Here is a 9,880-nt window from a genome sequence, read left to right as displayed (position 1 = left end):
GATTATTGAAACCAATTAATAATAATTTAATTAAGCGAGAAAACCAGGAGACTACAGCACCGTCAGAATAAATTGGTCTCCTGCTGTTAAATGTGTCTCATCATTTGTCAGAAATATATGGCCTCCGTTCCTTTTGAGTTTTCTCATAGTAATTACTGGTACTTTAATATTCTGATCATTTCTTTCATTGGTATGCTTTTATTGATGTAAAACATTTTAATCTTAAGCAAACTGTTGATGCCATTAGTTCTGTGGTTCATTGCAACCCTTCCATTTTACCAAAATCTGGGAAGATTTTCAGTTTTGTGGGGCATTTCCCCAGCTCAGCATTTGTACATCAGCCTAGCTCTATGGAAGTCAATGAAGATACATATGCCCATATACCAGCTAAGGATCTGGTTCTGTGTTAATCCTGTTATTATAATTTTATGTTTAAATCTTGAACCTGAATGCAAATTCAGAATGGGGAAACAATAGCACCCAGGGAAATTAATCAGGACAAAACTGTTTTCACATATAAACAAACACCACAAATCACAGTGTAATTCTTTATAACTCCTATAATGTTTTGGAATTATAGTTTTAATTACTTCTTATAATGCTAAATGGATGGTTAAACCTTCTGTTTTGAATACTTCAGAGTCAGCCTGTGGTTTTAAAGACTGCCTGAACCAGGGAAAGGAGGAGAGCTATAAAGTTAAATGCACCAGGGTCAGTCAGTCTCATTAACACAAGTACTGGGATGGTCCTGCATACCCTACTCTGAAGTGGTTTCCATCATATACAGTTTGGTTCAATGGCTCTCGTGGTCCCACCATAAAAATTGTTCCATCACCCTTGCACTTACACACATCACATCAAACAGTCCACCCCCCTTATACATGCACTTTCATAGATTGCAGTGTGGGTTCCCCTCTGAGCCAGATGAATGTTGCTACCTGTAGCAGTCTGGAAGCAAAACCTCCTTTATCTCATTCCTCCTACCTCCTTCCTGTGCCCCCTTAACCTGTGACCTGTCCCTAAATGTGAACTGAGCATACGGGATGCCTTGTCTCACCCTCCCCCACTCCCACTGTTAGAGTACCCATAGGCTGTCACTATTTAATCCTTAATCTATACCAAGACGTGTGATGTTATCACACAGTTCGAACTAGCGGGGGTAATGTAGTCATCCGCAGTTGCAAATGAAGCCCGGGATTTGAATTTCCTGGGCTTCATTTGCATGAAGCCAGCTGGCGCCATTTTTAAATGCTGGATAGTTCGAACCCCATGCCGCACGGCTACACGCGGCATGGAGTAGCTAGTTCGGATTAGGCTTCTAATCCGAACTAGCTATACTCCTCGTGTACTCCTCGTGGAACACACTAATCCGGGAACACACTAATTAGGAAGCCTAATCCGAACTAGTTACTCCGTGCCACGTGTAGCCGCGCGGCACTGGGTTCGAACTAGCCGGCATTTAAAAATGGCGCCGGCCAGCTTCATGCAAATGAAGCCCAGGAAATTCAAATCCCGGGCTTCATTTTCAACTGTGGATGACTACATTACCCCCACTAGTTCGAACTAGCGGGGTAGTGTAGACATACCCTCAGTGAATAACTGTGGCAACAGACCAGACAGCCAAGTAAAATTTTCCAGCATACGGTGAGGGTATAAGCTTGGGCAATGATAATACGTAGCATTATTGTAGCACCTGCCATCAGAGAATTCCAAGTCATTTTACAGCGTTGATGCAATAACCTTTACAGCACTTCAGTGGGGAGCTAAACATGATAAAGTCATGCTTTCTTTTTTTTCCCCTTTGCTTTGCTCTGATGACCCATGGAATTCTTAAAGGAGGAGAAGGAGTTAAAATTGTTACTCCCAAGACTGAAACATTCTCTTTGTGACACGGACCTCCAGCTGTGCCAAACTCTGTCCTCCCCTCTTTTGGGGGGCAGTATCACAGTTCCTCACTCCAGCCACTTCCCTCAATGGCTTCTGCAGCCAGTTGTCTGGTCACTTAATCAGTGGCAAGGCAGGGGAGGGGTGGAACCTGTGCCCACCCACTTTTTCCAGGTCCTAGCCCAGGGACCCTGTAGATGGCAGCCATGTGCTGCATCCCCTCCAACCTCTCTGTATCTTTCTTTGAGCTACTTCCCAGTGCCTCCAAGCACCCTCTTTGCCCTTGCTTTAGGGCAGTGTTTTTCAAAGTGGTCCATGAATCCACTATGAGAAACCTGCTAACTGACCACTCCGGTTTGTTTATATTCCGGCCCCACAGCCACAGAGCCTCATGGCTCCCATTGGCTCCAGTCCGCTGTTTGTAGCCAAGGGGAGCCACAGCAAGTGGCGTGGGCTGGGCTGCCACTTCCCATGGACCACTTTGAGAAACACTGCTTTAGGGCTTCAGCCTACAGATTCCTGTAGCTTGGCAGGAGCTGCCTTTAGCTCCCCAGGCCTGGGCCTGTAGCACTACTCTGACTGGTGCTTGCTACCTTGCTACATGGCAGCCAATGATCCTCTTTCCTTGAGTTCTAGGGAGGGACTGAAGCTGCTCTGCCTGCCCAGCCCTGTTTGACTGCTCTTCACAGCCCCTTTCTGGTTGGCTGCCTCCTGAGCAATCTCCCAATGGCTCTATGAATCCCTTAGGGCACATGTACAGTAGGAAATTATTTCAAAATAACTCCAAAAACAACTACAGTAAACTTCCGATAATCCGGCACCTTTAGGATTATCAGAGGGTGCCGGACTATCGGAAGGGGGGGCTATGAGGGGTCTGGGGTGGGGTGGATGCATCCCCCCACCCCACCCCAGACCCCTCATAGCCCCCCCTTCCGATAGTCCGAGTCTGCCCCAGACGTCCCTGATTCAGCCGCTGCTGATCAGTTTCAGCAGCGGCTGAATCGGGGACAGCTGGGGTGCTGCCAGGTTGGTTCCATAGCCCCGAGGGGCAGCGCTACAGGACCTACTCGGCAGCACTCCAGCTGCTCTGCCCCTGGCTTCCCCGATTCAGCCGCTGGTCAGTTTTAGCAGTGGCTGAATTGAGGAAGCCAGGGGCAGAGCAGCTCCAATGGTCGGGCTGCCCGGAGCACGTCCGGGTTCCTGATGGTGCCGGACCATTAGGAGTGCCAGACCATCAGATGCAGGACCATCGGAGTTTTACTCTATTATGAAATAAGCATTATGCCTTGTGGAAAACGTGAGTTATTATTTTGAAATAACCAGCCCATTATTTTGAAATAACGGACTTGGTAGTGTGTGGCTGCTCCATTTGTTATTTTGAAATAAGGGGATTTATTTCAAAATAACTCCCTAGTGTAGATCAGGGCTTAGAGTCCACTATGGGGTTGCTACCCAATCACAAGGGCATCAAGTTATTTAACAACAGGGAGACATTAGTCTTAGGTATGGAAATGTTTGGTTGGTCGAGGCTATAGAACTTGGTTGTTTTATTGGTTCACATAAGCTTTCACTAAGCATCCTAATGTTCACATTTCTGAAGCCTTAAGACAGTTATACATCATTAACAGTTTTTGAATGTTTTTTTAAATTGAATAATTTATCCAATGGTGCAAAATGTGCTTCAGTTCTGACAAATCTAATTTGATACACAAGATACTCTTTTTAAAAAAAAGCTGAAACAGATGTTAAAATTGTCACTCTGATGAAGTTAGATGTAAATTCTGTCACTCTGGGAAAGCAGAATCACTAATCAGTCTCTTGTCTAGCAAGTAAATAGCTGGTACATGTTGTTATGCTATGGTGCATGCACAATTTTAATTTAGGACTTTTTAAAGAATTGCCATATGTATCTCTGCGAGACAAGATACAGAGACTGATTAAGAGCAGAGAAACACATGCTGTTATGTTGCAGAATATGAATGAGAAAAAAATGAGTGTTATGGTGACTAGCCTACAACTATGCGTACATTTCAGACAAAGAGCGAGAGAGAGAGTGCTGTGGCCCAATCCCATTCCCATTGAAGTTAATGAAAATATTGTCATTTGCTGCACTGTGGAAGGCAAGAGGTTCAGTTTGTAAGAGGAAAAGGAACAACCCCATCCAGATGACCGTACTTACAGTATTCAGTGAAAAGCTTCTATTCTGATGTATCTGAGGTGGATCTTTCTAAAGTGATCCTTTTTGGCTCAGGCAGAGGGACCTATATGCTCTTTATATTTTCCTCTTGGACCATGGTTTTTTGACTGGTGAGGGTAAATGGTACAATTATAAAAAAAAATACAAATCTGTTCAGATCAGACCTCTTTAATGTGTTGGAATTACATTGTTATGTCACAGGTTTAAATTGACTAGATTAGAATATTTTCAAATATTTATACCTTCACTGCACGGTATTCTCTGCTTTAAGAGCCCATCCCTAGTACAGAGAGCAAGAAAATGGCTTGACTCATAAACAAATAGCCAGGCAAAAAACCTGGCCCTTTGGCAGCCCACCTAGAGACTATGGGGGCAGCTTCCCATGGAAACAGTGTTTTCCTGAAGTACTTGTCTTCAGCCCATCCCTTGAGCCAGAGCATCTTTTGGCTTAGCATAAGAATGCATGGATGTATCCTGTCTGGATTAATTTGTATTGAATCTCATCGGTAAACCTTGACACAGAGAGCTAAAAATTGGTAATTAAAGCTGCGTCTCATATTTATTTTAGTGGGAGCTTTTTGGTGTACAGTATGTTTATTTAGAGGCCTAAATATGAATTTAGGAACCTTACTTGAGAGGTCTATTTTTTTTAAAATATTAGCCGAAATAGCAGCCTCTGAAGTCAGTGGATACTGACTCCTATCAATGACAGATGGATGGTTTTCTGTAACTCTGGCCCAGGTTTATGTGAGCAGGGTGCTACCACGCCTCTGGCCAGTCTCTACAACTAATGAGGAAATAATGTTTTAGTAACTGTAACTATGGGATACAATTGTTTCCTCTCTGGTGTTCCTTCTGCCATGATGCCCAGTTATTCTACAGCTCATTTTCCACTATATTTTAGCTAACAATACGTTTTCCTTCTTTCTCTTAAATGTTTCATCTTTGTGTTTTTTAAATGCTGTATATAGAGTCACAGCCTAGGCCTGAGGTAAATGGAAGAAACAACCATGAAAGAAAATGGTCCAAACTGAGCAGTGATGGAAACATAAAACCCTGGTGTTGATTATAGTGAGTAGAAAATGGCTGTTACTAAATAGTCGTATGGGTATAACTTTTAATATAATAGTAGCTACCACAGTCACTGGACAATGACCCTTATCACGTTAGATCAGTGGTCCTCAACCATTTGAGGTTGCCGGGTGCCAGAGGGCGTGGCCATTCTCCCGCCGAGCGCCAGGGGGCGGGGACACTTGCGTGCCTGGGGGCGGCCCCAACCCATAGCCGCATGCCTGGGGGCCGCCCCCCCCATAGCCACATGCCCGGGGGCGGGGCCCCCCCATAGCCACGTACCCGGGGCCGGTGCTCCCTCCAAGGGCTGCACGCCCAGGGCCGGCGCTCCCCCTGCCAAGTGCCGCGCGCCCGGGGCCGGCGCTCCCCCTGCCAAGCGCCGTGCGCCCAGGGCTGGCACTCCCCCTGCCAAGCGCCGCGCGCCCAGGGCTGGCACTCCCCCTGCCAAGCGCCGCACGCCCGGGGCCGGTGCTCTCTCCCCCCCCCAAGCACCGCGCGCCCGGGGCCGGTGCCCCCAGCAAGCACCCCGCGCCCAGAGCACGGGCGGCCAATCCGTGGTGCTCCCGGGGCCGGTGCGCACCGTGCGCCATGTGCCCGGGGCCAGGCCAGCCCCGAGCACTTGGTGGGTGCATACAAATGCCCCCGCGGGCGCCATGGCGCCCGCGGGCACCGTGTTGGGGGCCATGGCATTATATGGTATTAACCTTAGTAATCCTAGTCCAGACAGCTAATGAGGGCCAAGAAATCTAGCTATCTAGATAAAGTTCAGGCTGTTACTAACACCATTCTAATGGTAAAGTGGTACATCTTCCCTCTATTTGAAACTCAACTATGTAAAAGAAACATAACATGCTAATGGGGGATATGACAGGGAAGGAAATTTACAAGAAGCATGTGAATTAATGTGGGAGAGGCCTGATGAGAAAAGAGGAAGCAGGAAGCAATGATGATTACAGCCTTAAAATGCCAGTTGCCTTTTCTGATGTTTAGAGTCTCATGTTAGATGTGTATATATGTAAAAGGTGGGCTGGGGAAGGAAATGGCTGCTTGCTCACATAGCAGCTTTAGCCTAACTGACTCCTCTCATCAGTTTTGTGTCTGTTATATTTGGATTCCTCAAAAAGAGGGAAGTAGATGGAAAGCATTCAGTAGATCAAGGAAGCCTCACTGACTCTGCTGTTAAGAATTACATCTCTGGCTAGTTAAAAATGGATCATTTTCATTTTAGGTGGTGTTTGCATGTTCGTTTATAGCTAGTATCCCTGCCAAAGACACATTTACAGTTGTCGAAAGAAAATGGAAAACAACTGGCAGCTGACCAACAAACTCCTCCACCTCATCCCATCAGAGAATATTTTCTTAGACACTGTAACTTGGTTCCCAGTATTTTAAACTCCGTTTAATACACATGTTGAAATATGTAGCATGTTATTTGAAGTCAAAGAAAATACTGAAAAACAAATTGTGAAATTTCACTTGGCAGAGGACAGTTGCGTCATTGGCTTGCTTCTTGGCCTCAAGAGGTTTCCTAACATCTGAAAACATCATCATCCATGTGAGAGAGTTGACATTTAAGAAAGACTGAGAATAGGAAAGCTAAATTAACCCTTAAATGGCAAGGACATTTAACAACCTAGCAGTAATAGGAAGATGAGAGCCATGCTTTAAAAGAACAATAGACTTACTAATGAAGATCTGCAGAGCTCAGTACAAACAGCATGAAGGTGCTGCCATGCTTCAGTGCATAGAATAGTTTCTGGTTGCTTATAAAAGTTTGGGAAAAAATCCCGACATACAAGAGGAAGATGAACTGTATATCTGCCCTCTTGATCTCCATATAAGAATTAGGTATTATCACGGTTCTTTGTTGTTAGCATCATTTCTTTTGCAGGTCATTGCTTGTAGCAAGAATCTAATCTGAGTACATCATCGATTAGCCTCCTATAGTAAATTTTACACCTCTGATATAAAATGAACAGTGTAATTTGTGACAAGTTTTTCTAAAGACGTATTTTTCCTAATATCTCTTTAAATGTATATACTTTAAAAAGACACATCATTATTTTGATTACTAATGAATGATTTGATCTGTTCCCAATGAAATAAAAAAATTTATTAACTTAAGGGGGAACAGGAATAAATCTCCAAATACATATATGGCCAAAAATATTGATTAGAGTAGATCCCTGTGAAACTTGGTGCACTTGAATTTGATTCTGTTTAGATTTGCTCCATAAGTTACAAAAGCTTCTCTGATTTGCACAATGCAAAAGAATCCTGTATTTTGATGGTTCAATGAACAACGAGGTCCTGGCCAATGTCTGGTGTTCCTAGCCATTATGGAATACAAATAATAAAAATAATTATGAGCAGGGCTGGTGGCATCACTTGTTATTAATAATAGGTGGGTGTGACCAGCCCTATTTATTATTAAGGTTCCTTGGCACTTGCCATTATAAGACTCTGTTTTCAGTTTGGAGCTGTTTTAATATAAGCAGACTCTGATGCATAGCACTTGCTAGGGTTGTCTGTAGAAGGAAAGGTTTTCCTAGGTTACCATCAGGGGATGATAAGACCTTAGATAAGATAGATGTGGTTAGACTTCCTTGTTTTAAAATCCTTTTCTTAAATGCTGTGTATCTAGTGTTAAAATTCAATAATACTTTTGTTTTTAAGAAGGCTGTCTAGTCAACATATACACTACTGTTGTCAGGCTCCTGAAAGGAAAAACTACACATTCCCAAATAGGTTAAGAACCTAGTCTGAGTGTGGGATATTCCTGTGATTCCACCCCAGGGGAGGTAAAGGCAAGAGGGTTAATTCAAAGAGACCACAAAGGGGACAGAGGAGTAGCTAGCCGTGCAACTTCAGCAGTCATTAAAACAAGACAGTCTCAAGGTGCATTTCAGAGAGAGGTAAAACAATGAGAAAATGTTATATAATACTAAGGCTTTATTCATAAATGTTCCAATCCTACTACTATAGAAGCTAATCACAAAATCAAAGGCTATGTCTAGACTGGCATGATTTTCCGGAAATGCTTTTAACCGAAAAGTTTTCTGTTAAAAGCATTTTCGGAACAGAGCGTCTAGATTGGCACAGATGCTTTTCCGCAAAAGCACTTTTACGGAAAAGCGTCCGTGGCCAATCTAGACACGCTTTTGCGCAAAAAAGCCCTGATCGCCATTTTCGCAATCAGGGCTTTTTTGCGGAAAACAAATCTGAGCTGTCTACACTGGCCCTTTTGCGCAAAAGTTTTGCGCAAAAGGGACTTTTGCCCGAACGGGAGCAGCATAGTATTTCCGCAAAAAGCACTGATTTCTTACAGTAGGAAGTCAGTGCTTTTGCAGAAATTCAAGCGGCCAGTGTAGACAGCTGGCAAGTTTTTCCGGAAAAGCGGCTGATTTTCCAGAAAAACTGGCCAGTCTAGACACAGCCAAAGAGTTTATTAAAAGAAAAACACATTTAAGTCAGAAAACAATTTGAGAGGCTCAGTCCTCTGTTATCCTGAAGTCATTTTCCATCACTAAGATGAAAGTTTCTTGTGTTAAGGACAGCTCTCCTGAATTATCTGCTGTGGTGATCTTGGAACACTATAATAATGCTCATGATTCAAGCAAAGTTCCAAGTTTACAGAATTTTCCAGTTTTACAGCCATGCCTGTTTTATAACAACAGATGTCTAGCTATGGTTTAGGGCTGTACACCAAATATGTTTGCTTGGAAATATGAATTGTAAATACCCTTGAGATAATATGAATCCTTTATATGAGCAACTGATTCATTTTCAAAACAAAAATACAAATTTACTTTAGAATTCCTAAAGAATGCTCTTTTACTGAATCTCTTAATTTGCTAAGATTTAAAGAAGTGTAACTTCTTATACAAATGATCTAATTAACTGACTGTTCATGGCTATAAAATTACACGTGAGTTCAAACTTTTGCAGGATTGGGTCCTAATAAGATATATTGTATAATTTACTGTATTATACTATGCCTTCACATATTGTCGTTAGTAGTATCTATTTCCATCTTCCAAGCTAAAAAGGGTCAGGCTTAGTTGCTTCTTGGATGGGATGCCACCAGGGAAAACCAAGGTTTAAGAGGGAGGTCGATAATGTATCATTCTGTCTTCTGAGTAACAATTGAATCATTATAGAAGTGAGAGATGGAGAAGACCAATGGCTATTAATTCTTAGATACTTTTAAGCTAAATTATAGGAAACTGCCTATAGATCGTTATCTATAATTTCCTGACCAAATTTCTATATAGGTAATGACACTTTGACTATCAAAATCCCTGGTCTATAATAATTGGGTAAGGTATTCTTCATTTCTTGCTCCTAACCTGTTTTGTAGTACTATAAGTATAATTATAATGTTTATTGTGCTACATGCTAGAATCCTTGAAATGTGAGGCTGGAGGGGATCTTGAGAAGTCATCTAGTTCATCCCCTTACATTGAGGCAAGGCCAAGTATATTTAAGATAAAACTGACTAAAATGAGGTTGATTTTTTAATTCTCCATATACATTACTGAAAAAGAGACCCATTGCCTTAATATTACACACATCACACCTGATTGTAGAATGGAAATCTTTTGGGAAGCCTGGAAAACCTAAGAGTTTTCTACTTGTAGGATTTAAAATATTTTTCTCTCGACTTTTTGAAAGTTTTCCTAATGCAAATTTGGATCCTAATGGTATGGGAGTGAAGTTAAGGTTTGG

The sequence above is a fragment of the Pelodiscus sinensis genome, chromosome 6 (genome assembly GCF_049634645.1).
Source record: "Pelodiscus sinensis isolate JC-2024 chromosome 6, ASM4963464v1, whole genome shotgun sequence".
Taxonomy (NCBI): domain Eukaryota; kingdom Metazoa; phylum Chordata; order Testudines; family Trionychidae; genus Pelodiscus; species Pelodiscus sinensis.
The sequence above is the reverse complement of the archived record's forward strand: the minus strand, read 5'-3'. Positions refer to the sequence as shown.